The sequence below is a fragment of the Gracilinanus agilis genome, chromosome 4, assembly GCF_016433145.1.
Source record: "Gracilinanus agilis isolate LMUSP501 chromosome 4, AgileGrace, whole genome shotgun sequence".
Taxonomy (NCBI): Eukaryota; Metazoa; Chordata; class Mammalia; order Didelphimorphia; family Didelphidae; genus Gracilinanus; species Gracilinanus agilis.
The window spans coordinates 371,740,673-371,758,186 of NC_058133.1; the positions used below are offsets into that span (position 1 = coordinate 371,740,673).

Sequence of the window (17,514 nt, forward strand, 5' to 3'; positions counted from 1 at the left end):
CCAATCAAATTGCCAAAAATTATTTTATACAGCAATAAAAATAATAACAAAACTTCTCTGAAAGAAGAAAAGGTCAAGAGTATCAAGAAAAACCTATGAGGAAAAAATGTAAAAGAAGGTAGCTTAGAACTGTGGAACACATTAAGTACACAGTAATAAATGATTATAGTATAGTATGTAATCTAGAGTTTGACAAACCAAAAGATCTAAGCTTTGGGGGTAAGAACTCACCATTTGACAAAAATTGCTGGGAAAACTGGAAAGCAAATTTTCAGAAACTAGGCATAGACCAATATCTCACCAAGATAAGGTCAAAATGGGCAAGTGATTTAGAAATAAAGGAAGATGGCATAAATAAAGAGGGGAGCACAGAAAATTTACCTGTCAGATCTATGGATAAGGGATTGTTTATCACCAAACCAGAGACAGAGAGGATCAAGGGAAGTAAAATAGATAATGTTGATTACATGAAGTTAAATAGCTTTTACACAAACAAAACTAGTGCAGCCAAAATTAGAAAGAAAACAGGGAACTGGGGGAAAAAATCTACAGGAAGTTCTTCTGATGATGTCTCATTTCTCAAATACAGTGGTACCTTGATACACAAGCACTTCAAGTCACGAGAAATTTGAGATATGAGCAGTCAAGATCTGGATTTTTGCTTTAAGTCATAAGCAGATATTTGAATCACAAGTTTCCACCAGTCTCAACTAAATAGCTTGTGGAAGATTTGGTTTCACAAGTTATATGAGGATATATCATTTATTTCAGTGTTTATCTGGCTATGCAAGCATTCGTATTGAATTGTTTTTGCTTTCTTCTTTCATTTTTGTCTTTATTATCAGTTTTTTTGGGCAAATTTCTTAACTTTTAACCACGAGTCCTGACAACAGAGGAATTGAAGGAGTTACAGCAGCAGCATACAGAAGTTTTGTAGGAAATTAGTGGGGAGGAGCCCAAGGTGGACGAGGTAATCAGTACCAGTGAGATTAAGGAAATGTTGAGGATTTGGGAAAAAATTAAACAGTTTATTGAAAAGACACATCCAGAAAAGTTGCAACAGGTGTAGGGAGGAAATTATGATATTGATTAAGCATTGATTAAAATAAGATATTTGTTAAAGAGATCTCTGAGGTGCAGGCAAGGCGGACAGCTGGGCATGAGTCCAGAACTTAGAAGAAGGAACACAGGAAAAGGTTCTGGCAGTTGGTGAGGTCCTGTCACTGACTGAGGAACTTTCTCTCTGGCTGTTGGTGGAGGCAGACATCTGAGACCTTGCTCTGTGCTGGTGAGAAGAGAGAGTGAACTCTGAAAACCATCTGAAGAGGTTTTCTACTTTCCTGACCGAGAGAAATCCTCTCTAAGAAGAATCTGGTAGATCTGTTTTGTTGAAGAACAGTTTTAGAGAAAGAAGGCTGTTGGCCTGGACTCTGGCCATACTAGAATGACCTGATTGTCAGATGGCAGCTGCCATCTTGGCTGACTGAATCTCTATGTACTTGGTGATACCCATATCAAATTAAGTTAATTGAATAAGGATTTTAGTTAGATAATAGTCATATAGTGTTTTGGGAGTTTTTTGGAAGTGCTAGACAGTTTTAGTGTAGCTGGAAGAACTGAAGGCTCTATCGTGAGACAGATGTAGAAGGTGGGTGAAAAGTTAGTTCCCCTTTAATGGTAAGGTTTCCTTGTTATTAATCCTTATATTTATATCTTTTAATTATAAATAAATAGACTTTTTTATGAATTTATAGTCTCCAATTAAACTGCATACTGGCCTGGTGAAGGGAAGTCAATCCTGGCTTTCCTTCTGAGGGGAGAACTGAAGGATACCTTTGTGAACATCAACAAAGTATCTTACTGCAGCCTCCCCTTCACAACAACACAGAAAATCTCAATACTTCACAGGTCCTGTGTTGGAGCTATGTAACAACACTTATTTCACACATTATCGAAACGTCCTAAAAGCGAGGAATAAACAAACTTCCATGGAAAGGCTTTTGTTGAAATCAAGTGAAATCAAGGAAAATGTGGCAAAACAACTAAAATTCAATGAAGAAAATGATGATAATTAAGTAAAGTAAAAAAAGGGCAATTAAATTTAACAATAAAGTTACATATCATAAGTAATATGTAAGTTCAATTTTGCATTTAAATGTAGTGTTGTGTGTAGAGAGTAAGTTAATTGCGATAGTGCACGAAATGAAAACCTTCTCCACCAGCATCTTCGCCTGACCTTGAAGGTAAATAACATTGCATAAATAAGTTTATTTCTTTACAATCTTTCTTATTATCTATAAACCTTTGTTATTTATAAAGTACATTTTTGTATTTAAAGGCATATGAAACAAAAACTTTGTGTGTTTTTTGGGGCCAGAACGGATTAATTGCATTTTCATCCATTTAAGTGGGGAAAATTAATTTGACATATGAGTAAAATGAGTTACGAGCTTGGCCATAGAATGAATTAAATTTGTGTGTCAAGGTACCACTGTATATAAGGAACTGAATGAAATTTATAAAAAAAATAAGAGCCATTCCCTAGTTAAAAATATTCAAAGGATGTTAATGGGTAGTGTCCCAAAGAAGAAACCAATTCTATCAAGGGTCACAAGAAAAAATGCTCTCCATCACTACTGAAGGGAGAAATGCAAATTAAAGCAGCTCTGAGATACTACCTATTGGATTGGCTAACATGACAAAGAAGGAAAATTACAAATGTTGGAGAGAATGTGGAAAAATTGGGATACATTCATTGTTGGTGGAGTTATAAACTAGTACTGCCATTCTGGAGAACAACTTGGAGTCATGCCCAAAGGACTATAAAGCTGTGCATAACTTTTTTTTTTAATTGTTTTTTTTTTAAAACCCTTAACTTCTGTGTATTGGCTCCTAGGTAGAAGAGTGGTAAGGGCTAGGCAATGGGGGTCAAGTGACCTGCCCAGGGTCACACAGCTGGAAAGTGTCTGAGGCTGGATTTGAACCTAGGACCTCCCGTCTCTAGGCCTGGCTCTCAATCCACTGAGCTACCCAGCTGCCTGCCCTGTGCATAACTTTTGATCCAGTAATACCACAACTAGGTCTGTATCTCAAAGAGATTTAAAAAAAAAAATTTGTATAAAAACATTTATAACAGCCCTTTTTGTGGTGGCAAAGAATTGGAAATCTAGGGGATGCTCATTAATTCAAGAAAGGTTGAACAAGTTGTGGTATATGATTGTGATAAAATACTATTGTGCTAAGAAATGACAAACAAGATGGTTTCAGAAAATCCTGGGAAGACTTACATGAACTGACAAAAAGTGAAGTGAGCAGAACTGGAAAACAGTTCACAGTAACAGCAATGTTGTAAGGATTACCAACTGTGAAAGACTTAGCTACTGCAATGAAGACAATGATCCAAGACAATTCTGGAAGAACGCATATTAAAAAAAGCTATCTACCTTCAAAGAGAACTGATAAAACTCTGAATGGAGTAAAGTATTTTTTAAACTTTCCTCACTTTTGTTGTTTTGTTTTCTTTTTCTCAACATGGCAAAATAGAAGTCTATTTTGTTTGACTTCACATATATAATCAATATCAAATTGTTTGCTTTCTCAGAGAGTGTCAAGGGGCAGGTGGGAGGGAGAGAACTGAACTCTAAAATTTAAAAAAATGAGTTAAATTTATTTTACATGTGACTAGGAAATATTTAATGAAATAAATAACAAAAATTTTTTTAAAGTCATGGATTATTTTCACTGATGGACAAAAGAATGTTTGAAAAAATTTTAACAGGTATTAAAAAAATTTGGTTGTCCCAGTTCATTTTAAAATCTTCTTGGAGTGATTTAATTTACTTGAAGGTGCCACTTACAATAAAAAAAGGAAAAAAGACTAAGTTTGTGAAGGAGATAGAAAAAGGAGAGAGAGAAGATATAAAAGTGATTAAAAGTTGATACTTGGGAATTTTTTCTTTCAAATTTTGGTTTTGAAGCTTTGGTAGAAGAGTAAAAGGAATAGGTAGTTTTGTAGCTCTTATTCACTCACTTGTTGGATTAGCAGAATGTTGTCACAGAAAGTCTAGTATTCCAAGCCCAGACTTGGAAACAGAGATAAATGAAGAAAAGATGGCAAAGTATTGCTGGCAAAGAGTAGAAGAATGGATTTATATCAATATCTCTCAGCTTTTCCCTCTCTCTACATAACCTAGTGACAAGTTGCTAAATGTATCTTTAACTTAACCCTTTGTCTATCTAACCTGGCATGGACAAAGTCCATTACACTTGGAGGAATCTTTGTTAGCAGTACTGGTTACTGAAGATATTTTAAAGATCTATGTGTGGGAAAATATCTTGAGAGAACATGCTCCTTGTTTTCTTCTCAAAACATTCATCTTATATATATACACATTAACACATAAACATCAGCAACAAAGCATATGATAATAAAATTTCTTATATTTGTGGATTCAATTCCTAGCCCAGACAAAAATGGAGACCATATCCTTGGCTTCATTAACACTACATCTTTATGCTAAACAGTCCAGACCTACTTATGGGCCTCTCTTGACTTAAACAAGAAAAGCCCATTAGCCTGAAATTAACAGCTAAATTGAGTGGAGTGTTGCTTATTTTATAGTGGGAAGAAACATCCAGAAAAGACTATTAATAGTAGCGCTAAATTCCCTGCTAACTCATAGGCTACCTGGTTTTATAATCTGATCTGATGAGTGAAGATACAATGATGGGATGTTGTATAGAATTTACTTTCCAGAATAAATATTAAGCCTCTTCATGTGTACACAGAGCTATGGTTTCAAGAGGTAGTGGGAGATCAGGCTGGGGAAGAGAGAGAGAAGGAGAGGACAGGAGAGGAGGAGAGAGAGAGAGAGAGAGAGAGAGAGAGAATACTTAGACACCAGTGGGTTAGTTAAAAAAAAGAATAACACCTATGTTTGAAATAACAGAAAGGCAAGGGTAAACCCAGGATCTTGCAGTGTGCCATCCAAAGGCTCCCTAAGGATGAAGTCTATGCATATTATTTCCAAAGATATACCATGTATAGCTTCTAAGAAATACAAAATCTTACCAACTAGCCATTTACATGTTTTGGATATGATTTCCTAGAAACTCCCCTCCTTTTACTCTAGCTTTTGATCCCTTCCAAACGCCTTTTTTAAGGTCTCTAATCTTATAAGGCCTAAAGCATCCCACTTGCCCTGCCTCTGCCAAGAGTGACTCCTTCTTTCTAATGCTGGCTGTCTCTATAGTAACAGGCTGGAAAAGCTGCTACAGCATAAAAGAACTGTTCTCGGCAGTGGTTTTACGCAAGCATTGGGCCCAAAGGCCAGAGACTTAGAGAATCCTGTCGTTCCCCTACGACTCACTATCTATGAAATCCAGGAAGGAAATCCATTGAAGAGAAAATGGTAAAATCTTAAACAGGACGGGAAAGGATGGAAATGGAGCTTGGGAAGGAGAGGCATGGAATTTGGGAGGGACCAACTTTGGAAAGGAAGAAAAATATGTAGAATTTGAGAAAAATCCTGAATATGGATAAAATGAATGAAAAATAATGATTAAGAATTTCCATCCACACAGACAGGCTAGCTTGTATGTGCTAGTCCTCTATCATGTTAACTTGGATTATATTCAGGTTTTGAAATATTCTAATAAAAACAGTTAATATTTTCTACAGAGTACCTGGGGTTACAGAGTAATGATTATGCATAGTTTGTGCCCTTATAATCTGCAATGGTTAGAATGTAAGCACTTTAGAACAGAGATTTTTTATTTTTGAATTAAAATCCTCTGTGCTATGACAGGGCCTGCACAGCAGGTACATAACATGTTTTTGATTGGTGGTAAATAAGTGGAAGGGGAATAAACTAGTAATTTCTTTGTTCTAGGGAATTCTCCCTACCAATATTGGTTAGAACCTTCTCTGAAATATGTAGTCTCAGAATTGCCTAAAACAACAAAAGGTTAAATGATTTGCCTAGGGTCAGACATTCAGATCTGAACCCAGGCCTTATTTGTTTTAAAGTTGTCTCACTAGTCTTAAGTAAGTAGCTAATATTAAAACATAGCAATATATTTATTAATAAAGGGAATATATTTTTTCAATTAAATATGGAAACAATTTTTGATAATTATTGTCCAACATTTTGCGATTCAGATTCTCTTCTTTTCCTCTTAGCAGTAAATAGTCTGATAGAGGTTATACCAGTACTGTCATGAAATACATATTTCCATATTCTTCATTTTGTGAAAGAAGACACATATTACATATATAATGAAAAAACTCATAAAGGAAATAAAGTGGAAAATAGCATGCTTTGACCTGCACTCACACTCTAACAGTTCCTTCTTTGATTATAGATAGTATTTTTCATCTTAAGTCCCTTGAGTTTATCTTGGAACCTTGCTTTGCTGATAATAGTTTAGTCTTTCACAACTGATCATTGTACAATATTGCTATTTCTGTATATGGTGCTTTCCTCGTTCTCTTCACTTCACTTTGCATTAGTTCATGCAAATATTTCCAGGTTTTTCTGAACTCATCCCATTTGTCATTTTTTACAGCATAATAGTATTCCATTACAACCACATACCACAACTTGTTCAGACATTCTAGGATATAGAATTCAAAGGCAAGTTTTGTTAGAAACATTGCTGCCAATTTGGAACTATGCCCAAAGGGCTTTAAAAGACTATCTGCCTTTTGATCCAGCCACAGCACTGCTTGGATTATACCCCAAAGAGATAATAAGGAAAAACGCTCGTACAAAAATATTTATAGCCGCGTTCTTTGTGGTGGCAAAAAATTGGAAAATGAGGGAATGTCCTTCCATTGGGGAATGGCTGAACAAATTGTGGTATCTATTGGTGATGGAATACTATTGTGCTCAAAGGAATAAAGAACTGGAGGAATTTCATGTGAACTGGAACAACCTCCAGGAATTGATGCAGAGTGAAAGGAGCAGAACCAGGAGAATATTGTACATAGAGACTGATACAATGTGGTACACAATCCAACATAACAGACTTCTCTACTAGCAACACTGCAAGAATCCAGAGCAAGGCTGAGGGATTTATGAGAAGGAAAACTAGCCACATTCAGAGGAAGAACGGTGGGAGGAGAAACACAGAAGAAAAACAACTACTTGAACTCATGGGCTGATGGGGATATTATTGGGGATGTAGACACTAAACGATAACTCTAGTCCAATTATCAATAATATGGAATTAGGTCTTAATCAATGATACATGTAAAACCCAGTGGAATTGTGCATAGGCTAAGGGGGGCTAAGGTGGCTTGTGGGAGAGGGAAAGAACATGAAACATGTAACTGAGAAAATATTCAAAATTAAAATTAAAGAAACTTGGAAAAAAAAAAAGAAACATTGCTGCCAGAAATAATATAGGGTGCTATGTGATCTATTTTAGCACTCAAATTTTCCTGCTTCATAAGAGTATTTTCTACTTTCTTTATGCTCAAACCCAATTTTATTAACTAGGGAATCATTGATAGAAGCATTAGTATAAATTTTTCTAATTTTTCATTCTCCCAGGTTATGATAGTGAGCTATTTTCCCAGAGATTAAGGTTACTTCAAATTCAATCTGTAACAGTATAATGTAGAATTTGTAGACTAGGTTTCAGAAGACCTGTGTTCTAGTTCCAATTCTGCCTCTATGAGTTTGCATGGGCAAAACATTCAATATCTCTGGGCCTCACTGTCATCATCTTTAAAATGGGGATACCAATGCTTGACCAGACAGCCTTAGAGAATGTTAGGTGACACAGTGGACAGAACCCTGGACTAAGGAAGACCTGAATTAATAAGAACAATAGCTAACATTTGGAGGGAGTTGCCATTTGCCAGGTAATGTAAATAATTATCTCATTCCATTCTCTCAATAAGGTGGGTACTATTATTATATAAATATCACAGATAAGAAAATTGAGGCAAACAGATATTAAGTGTCTTGCCCAGGGTCACACAGCTAGATATATGAGGTCAGATTTAAATTTGGATCTTCCTGATTCCAGGTCAGGTACTCTATCCACTGGACCATGTAACCGCTTAATTTGCTTTATACACTTACTAGCTATGTATTCCCAGGCAAGTCACTTAAGGATTCTAAGCCTGTATTAATACTCATCTGGAAAATAGGGATACAAATAAAATAACAATAATATCTATTTCACAGGTTAGTTATGAGTATCAAACATGATGATGATAACTCTAAAGGGCTTTACAACTCTTAAAGATATGTATAAATATTAGTCATTATTATTAGATTGTTATGAGGATTAAATAGGATAATATGAAAATATTTTTAAAAGTATAAAGATTATCATTACTATTAATAATACTATATTTATTTTTCAACATGCTTTTGTATTGTTAAATGCATTAAGTTCAAAAAATCTGTATGCAACTAAGCAGAAAAAACGTCTTATTTAAGAAATATTTTCAGATATTGGCAACTTCTCATCTATAAAAGTGACCATTCATTCAAAAAACATTAATCAACGATATATGCAGAGCACCATGTTAGTTTCTAGGAGATACAAAGCTCAGTCAAAATGTAGTTCTCACCCTTCTGAGGCTTAAAATCAAACAAGGAATAAGACTCGGAGGAGATCACTATAACACAGAACATTATATAACCAAGTAATTGAGAGCATCAATAAAGACTTACTACCTACATATGTACATGTCGGCTTCCTCATTCTGTAAGAAGCTCCTTCAAGGCAAGCGCTGTTTTCACTTTTGTTTTTATATTCCCAGAGACTAGCATAGTGCCAGACACATAGTACAGATGCTGAATAAATATGTATTTACTGATTGTCTTCACTGGTGATTGGGGAAAATTTCATAGGGTAGGTGGCATTTGAGTTGGGTTTCAGAGAATGAGGAGACATTTATCAGTAAGGAAAAGAAGGAATTCCTAACATAAGCAATGGGATAAGCATGGACGCATGTACATTTGAGAAACAAAGAATATATACTGATATATAAAGAGTAGTACATATTAGCTAAAAGGCTGAAGAGGGAGGGTGATGCCAGGTTTTGGAGGGCTATGAATGCTCAGTAAAGTGACTGAACTTTTCTTGGAAGTCAACAGGGAAGCCAGTAAAGTGATATGACTAGATCGATACAAATGAAAGATTATTTTGGCAGCACTATAAAAGATGGATTAGAGGAAAGAGAGAGCAAAGGTGAGAAAATGTTAAACAACATAAAGACCATACTGAGTTTGAGAGGGAAAAAGTCTAAAAAAAAAGAAAGAAAATGGAATTCTGCAGAGCAAAGACAATTGGGATAGTACTACTTTTCTTGTGAAAATACCAAGGATCAAAGAATATCCTTAGAAATTAGAGCCTAACTCCCTCATTTTACAAATAAGGAAACTGAAGCCCAGAAATATTAAGTGACTTGCCCAAAGTTATAGTAAATATATCAGGTATTCTATTTTTTGGGTGTCATAGGTCCCCTTTGGATGTTTCCAAATAATTGAAGGATGTGCTAAATTTGATCTAGAGGTTAATGAAAATAAAGTTATTCTCCCCCCACCCCCATCCAATATGGGGAAATCTTCAGGTCCATGGACCTCAGGTTAGAACCTTTGGTTCTTATACCCTTAGTTTATAATCATAGAATCTAGGGCTGAGAAGTCATTTTGTTCAGCCTTCTCATTTATAGAGCAATTAATCAACCATCCACTATCTATTAAGTGCTCACTATATACCAGGCACAGTGCTAAACACAGGAGATACAGAGACAAAAGTGAAACAGTTCCTTCCTTCAAAGGGCTTACATTCTAATTGAAGAGAGAATTTGCAAATATATAAGAATATAGGAGCCATATAAAGCAGATGCACATTATCCTTGGATAGGTAAGTACTAACAGTCCTTGGGATCAGTAAAGGACTCAGGCCAAGGGGACAGCTGAGCTGGCTAAATCTTGGAGGTAACAAGGGATAAGAAAGTAGAATAAGAAAGGTGAGGTAATTTGCCTCAAGTCATAGTTGTTATCTGTCCTTCCTTTTTGAAGAGGACCAATGACATCATGGGGTGATGACTTGACTTGCATATAAATTGGATTTAAGTGAGGCAGAATTACACAAAGTTATCAGCATCTTTTTTTTCCTTTGGAGTCATCCAAGTCCACTGACAAAAGTCAGAAACCCTGGCCTTGGCTTGGAATTCAGTGGATGACCTTGGCATCTTCAATGTCTAACCAAGCTGTAAGCACTCCATAGTGCCTGCTTCAACCCCCTTTGTGGCCATTGGAACAAATTGTTCTCATCCACTCATTCCTCTGGGGGGAAGGCTTCACTGGCTTGGAGTAGACATCCCCCTAACTCACCAGTGGGTTGGAGGCCTGTTCAGTTACCCTCAACCTAGTTTAGCTGCTGTGTGTGCTACAGCCTCTAGGAGCCACAGGTGAGAGCTGGGTGAAAGGTGGACACTGAAGATAGGTGAACAGCCCCAAAAAGGGCTTGGAAAGCCCTTGTAGCAGAGGTGCTAGTCCCAAGTCATACAGGTGGTAAATGGGAAAAAACTAGATTTCAAAACTCTGGTCTTTTGACTCCCAATCCAGTGTTCATTTATTTATTCAACCCTATCTCTTGTACACTACCTTTGGCTTTAACAACATTAACAAGGATGAAAAAATACAGGCCAGATTAGTCTGAAATTGGTCAGGAGGCAGAAGGTTTTGGAGAGGTAGTAGAAAGCTCCATATAGGATAGATTAAGATTGAAGAAATCATATCTATCTCCAGGCTTTAGTTTCTTCTTCTTAAAATAAGCTTAGACTAATAATTGATCACTAACATCATTTCTAACTCTATAATTCTAGATGTAGGAGTCCAAAAAAAAGAACTTGCTTATTGAAAGATGGTACTCACTTTGGTATACATATTGATGTCTCCTCAAATGGCCATGGCTTTAAGTTCATCACTTTCAATTTCTATGACCTGTACCTTTACTAAGATTCAACCCCACAGAGAAATAGTAATACTTTTGATTTCACCATCAACATTCAATATTTTGTGGTCCAGAACCCTAAATTTATTTTTCTGACCATAATCTCTCTCTCTCTCTTTCTACATGCACATACATGTATGCATGCACGCACACACTTATATTCTACTCTAAGATATAGATATATCTCTATATCTCATAGACCCTTCTCATCTACTATTTGAATAAGAAAAAAGAAGTTATAAGGTTGGAGCTCCTTCTTTTCTAATCTTTATCTCAAACCCCTTGACATTATCGATCTACTATCTATCCACACATATATGGAGTCTATAGTCAGAAAAAGAATATAGAAATTCAGGACGAGACAATACATGTATGTGTGTGTACGTGCATGTACACATATATATTTCCATCTTTCCCTGTGTCTCAAGACTATGAACTCTATTCTTCTTTCTAACCATGACTTCTAATCACTTTATCCTTCCTTCCTTTTCTAGTCCCAGTTCAAATATATCTTGCCCTCTGCTCTTAAATCCTTTATTAAAAATAAAAAAATTTAAAAATTTGACTATCACTCCTTTCAGTCTGTCCCAGTCCTTCTCTCTTCAAGTCTTCCATATTATCCTTCTTCCTCTGAAGAAAGAACCTCAATCCTAGTTTAATAATTAAAAAAGGAAGCCACAAGATATGAGCTTTCTTTTCTATTCTATACTTTGAAATCCCTTGATGTTATTCCCCATTATTTCTTTTCTCTAGTCTTTGATGAAGAGGTGGTCTATTTTCTAAAGCCAAACCCTCTACTTGTGCTTTTGATCAATCCTATTCCTTCTCATCTCTTGGGGAGCTTGCCTATTTAACCATTCTTAAATCCTTTCTCTCCCTCTCATTTTTCTCTCTCTAAGCCGACTCTCCCTATCTTTTGGCCCTTTACCAGCCGCAAAAAAAATATTCTCAAGTTTCCTCTATCCATTAAGAAAAAACTTGTCTTGATTCTACCAAGCCCTCCAGCCATGTCTCTCCTCCCTTTCACAGAAGAGAAGCACATCTCAGCTCTTTTGTTTCCATTTCTTCTCCTCCCACTGGTCAATCCTTTAATATCTCTCTCCACATCTTACCATTCAAATGAAGATGCTCTTCCTTAAGTTCATTAACATTTCTTCATAGTCCAACCTGATAGCCATTTTCGGTCTCAGGCACCACCTGACACTATTCACTTCTCCTCTTGGAAAGCCTCCAGAAGCTATTCAAATTAATCCCCCCCCCTTTTTTTTTTTTTGGGTGCTCTTTTCTCTAGATGCAGCCTGCTCTTTCTTAGCCTCTTGATGGATGCTGCTGCCTAACTATGGTGTTCCCCAAATTTCTGTTGTAGGCTCTCTTCCTTCTCTCTAGGTGATCTCCTCAATCTCTGTGGATTCAATTTTCACATCTATGCAGATGATACATCTAGCCCTACTCTCTCCCTTGAGGTTCCAGTCACCATCTACCAATCAGACATCCTCCTATAGGTATCCTGGAGAGAGATCAGTCTCAGAAGGTTCTAAATATAATTACCTTTTCCAACAAACCCACCCCTTCCTCCAAATTTCTATGTATTGAGGAGACTCATTCTTCACACTTACATCCACCATCTAGGCAGTCACACAGGTTCACAACCTCAGTCATCTTTACCTCCCTTCCTTTTTTTTTTTTTCACCTCTCATATCAGTTTCAATAACTGGTAAAGTCTTATTGATTTCAGTCTACAACCACATCTCTGACACCAGTCTTCTTTTCTCCATTTACATGGCCATCACATTAGACCAGGCCTTCATCACCTCTTGCATAGACTATTGCAATAGTTTCCAAGCTGGAATTCAACATCCAGTCTCTTCCCTTCTTCACTACAGCCTTCACAAAACTGCCAAATAAAGTATTCCTAAGGCTCAAGCCTGACTACATTAATCTCCTGCTCAATAACTTCCAATAGTTCCCTGATGCCCCTAGGATAAAATACCAACTCTGTCATGTAAAGCCTTTCCTAATGTGGCTCCAGCTTTCTTTTCTTGGCTTATTTTACATTACTTCCCTTCATACACTCTATGTGTAGGCACATACTTGTTATTTGACAAATTCAGTATATTCCATTTCCTACCTCCATCTCTTTGCTTAAGCTTATGTCCCTATCCATGCCTGGAATTTATGCCTTCTTCACTCTCACCTCTTGAAATTCTTAGCTCTTTTCCTTCAAAGCTAAGGTCATATGGCAAATCTCTTGTGGATAGGACTTCATGATTTTCATAATTATCAGTGTTTTCTCCTTTCTCAAAATATAGCTATATTTACATGTTGTATCCCCCTAGAACATAGATTCCTCTAAGGTTGAAAATATTTTTTGTCTTTGTATGCTCAGGACCTAAGCCAAGTGTCTTGGACACAAGAGATAATTCAAAAATTAGATTTGATTAAAGCCTAATTGTTCTGCAAAAATGGTGGTATGACCAAAAAATGGGATGTATACTTGGCCCAGGCCTTAACAAATCTCTCCCAAGGGACTGAGGGATACTAGGAAGATCTTATTTCACATGAGCAATTACTAAACTAGGGTTATTCAACTATACTCTTTTCCCACATGTAGTAAAATTTATCTATTGTGATTAATTGAGTTTCTGATTGGGGAATACAGAAAGAGCTATTATAATCAATGATTGCTTACCAATCTGAAAAATCATCAAATGGTCTTTCCCTAATTTTGCTAGCCTCTTTCCATCCTATTCATTTTATTCTTCTCTCCACCATTCTCCCCATGCGTCCAGACCATAGATTTATTCTAACAATTCTTACAATTATTGCTAGATTTCAGGCAAATAGCAAATCTTACTAAATACTACCAATATCACAGTGCTTACAAATCCTGTCTTTCTGTTGACCATTTAGAAATGTAAAAATATTATGGTACCCCTAAGGATTACAGAGTCCTTTTTTGACCATTATTTGTTCACTCAGTGAAGATTTCATGAGAATCAACTTTGCACAATGTATGGTGCTAAGTGAAAAGGGATTACTTAAGAGTCAATGAAAAATATGACAAGGTCCTAGCCAAAATGTACTTTCTAGTATAGTGGAGAAGATAAATGAAAATAACTATATTTCTAAACTTTTGTTTACTGAATTTTGAATGGGGTAGTGGTGGTATTGGTTAAGAATTCAAGAAAAGCAATACCATGATCCAGGACAATTCTTGGACTTATAACAAAGAATGCCATCTACTTTCAGTGAAAGAACTATTGGAGTCGGAGTGCAGATCAAAGCATACTATTTTTTCGCATTAGTTTATTTATGTTTTTGTTTTGGGGTTTTGTGTTATATAAGTATTCTTTTACAATAATGACCAATATGGAAGCATATGTCACATGGTAATACATGCATAATCCTGAATGAATTGCTTACCATATCTGAGAGAACAGAGGGAAGAGAAGGAGGGAGACAATTTGGATCTTATAATTTTGGAAAACTTATGTTGAAAATTGTTATTTCATGTAATTGGGAAAATAAAATATCTTTGAATAAAAAAAGAATTCAAGAAAAGTCAGTTTTTGAAATCCTTAACATATGATAATTAAGAATAGAAGAATAAAAAAAATTTGGACCAATAAGGAACTGAAACTATAGGAAGATGCCAGCTTGTGAAGATAATCACTGCAGTCTTAAAAAGACAAAATAAATATGCTCTCCGGACACACTGGCTACGAAACAATGAAGGAAATGGATGAACTAAAGGTGAACCATTCAGACATTACTCAAAAGGAGCCAACTTTCCTCACTGCCCACCCTAAATAAGCATCATAATGGAGTTTTATGACTTAAAACTTCTTTAGAATGTTGAGACTTCCCTAACGCGTAGAACTTAAGGCCAGGCTCTTTTCTAAGGTAAGATTACAAAATTATTTGAGTTAGATTTCACTCTGTTTTTGTGTAGTTCATTAATTTGTACTTCCAAAATAATAGGGAGGAGGCACATGGAGTCAGTGGAAAGAGCACTGGCTTTGAAAGAGGATGAACTGGATTTGAATTTAAGCCCCACCACTTTAGGCCAATTTTTTAATCTCTCTGGGTCTCAGTTTCCTCATCTGTAAAATGAAGGGGTTGTTCTAGAATCATGGTTATAGAACAAGGATTATTAATCTTGTGTGTGCGTGTTTGTGTTTTGTACCTCTTTTTGGCAATTTGGGAATGCTGATGGACCTCTTCACTAAATAATGTTTTCAAAAAATTGAAGGAAATGCTAAATTTCAGTTAGAGGTTAGTGAAAATAAAAATGTAATTTTTTTCCCTTGCCAAATTCACTTAACCTCTAAGGTCTCTTCCAGTTCTAAGTCTATTATCCTATGACCTAGAATTTCCCCTTACAATCATTTATGATATTTTGGCAATTTCATTTACTATTCACAATTACAGTAAAAAAAATTGTTTGCAAAGGGGTATTTATTTTAGCATATATCCAGGGTATCTTCCTGAACAGGGTACAGCTTTTCCTCTTAACATAGTTGTGATATCAGTCTACTTGTTAACACAAAGGATGACTATCATCCACATGGGCCTATCATCAGCACACAGCCACTGTTAACAGTTTGGTTTTATTACTCTGATCCATATGCTATGTCTACTAACACCATGAGGAAATCTTTTTGGCCAATTTCTATATGTGGCTGTTGAATTCTTTTGTGTCTCTCTGCTAAGCACCAGATGGGACCTAAGCTAGCTTACTTTCTAGATTGTCAGGACTGAGATAAGCAAAAATATGGATGAGGGAAGAGATTCCTTACTTCACATGACTGATCTTTTGAACTGAGGAATCTTGCAAAGGTCACCAAAATCATCCCTTGGGTGTGTGTGTGTGTGTGTGTGTGTGTGTGTGTGTGTGTGTGAAGAACAATAACTATTTAAATTCAAACACATGTATTATTGCAAAGAAAATGCCAGGGCAGCCAAATGACCTATAGGATAGAGTGCTGTGTCTGGAATCAGAAAGACCTGAGTTAAAATTTGGTTACAGACACTAGATGGGTGACCCTGGGCCAATCACTTAACCCTGTTTGCTTCAGTTTCCTCATGTAAAAAATGAGTTGCAGAAGGAAATGGCAAACCACTCTAGTATCTTTGCTATGAAAACCTCAAATGGGGAACAGGAAGAGTTGGACATGACTGACATAAGTGAACAACAGAGTTTCGGAACCAGAATGGATCTTAGGGAAGATCTAGTCTATTACTCTGTGTGAAACTGTGGATTTGGAGAGCAAAGTTTGAATGCTGGCTCTGTCACTTACTACATAGGTGGCTATGGACAAGTCACAGCATTTGGAATCTTTCATTTCCTCATCTTTAAAATGATGCACTTGTACAAGATGGTCTGTAAGGTCTATCTCTTTGATGCCCTAATTTCATGGAGACAGAGAATGAAGATATCATTTCTTTGATAGAAGGAATTTCCATATCAGTGAACAACTTCTAGGTTGGTACTTTCTTTGAAATTTATCACCTTAGAGAGTTTAGAGGATTAAAAGGTAAAAGCATTCAAGGTCACCCTAGCAATATACATCAGAATTGTAAAAAAGGGGAAAAAAGTGGGACTAGAACTCAGGATCTTCTAACTCTAAGGATTCTTTCTACCATGCTTCTGATAGGATATGTAGGAGATTATTTTACTTTAATTAGCAGGTCTACTCATTTAGTCATGAATATTTAAGATAAACAGCTGATTTGTGAATGGAATAAACGAAAACATTTTAGTGTTAATTTTGCTAATTTTTATATGAGTAATTGCTAATAAATGAAAAGTTGTAAAAACTCACAAAAGGTTTTATGAGAACCTTCTTTCCCAAGATCAGAAAACCCATATTAGTAGCAAAGGGCTATAAATGGAATCAACATTTTTCCATATTGGTATGGCTTTGGGAATGCAGAGGCTCCTTTGAATATATTTCTGAGGCCTAAAAATATGTCTAAAATTACTAATGGTTTTAGATACCAGATTTTGAATTATATCTAAAATCTGGCAATGCTTGTTTTTGCTTTTCTCATCTCTCTAGCCTACCCCTATCCTTTAACTTTTCTCTATTATGTTTCTCTTCTTTACCCCTAATTTTTTACTCCTAATTTATTGCTTTTTCTTTTCCCGTCCTATCAAAAGAGCCCTGAGTTGAACCTCTTACAACACTTGATTTAGGAAAGGTTTTCTAGAACTGGAAAGACTTAGAAGGGATTCTTAACTGGGAGGAATGGGGGTCTGTGAACTTGGATTAAATTTAAAAAATTCAAAATACTTGGATTCCTTTGTTATCTTATCTGTTTTATTTTAGGCATTCAAAACATGATTCTGCAAAGGAGTCCATTGGCTTTATCAGGCTGCCAAAGGGGTCCATGAAATTTAAAAGTTTGGGAACCCCTTGGATAGAGTGGTTCTCAGCCTTTTAGAAGATGGCAGATTTGTAGAGGTTAGCCCATGGGAAGAGTAGGGCTAAGTTTCCTGACTATCCCCATGACTTGAGGCAAATA

At 36.1% G+C, this 17,514-nt stretch overlaps 1 protein-coding gene across 1 annotated transcript in view; it reads right to left on the bottom strand.

The window, feature by feature from the left end:
• MCM9 (minichromosome maintenance 9 homologous recombination repair factor) overlaps window positions 1-17,514 on the bottom strand; it is a 168,971-nt gene that overhangs the window by 74,406 nt on the left and 77,051 nt on the right. The gene's annotated exons all lie outside the window — the stretch shown is intronic.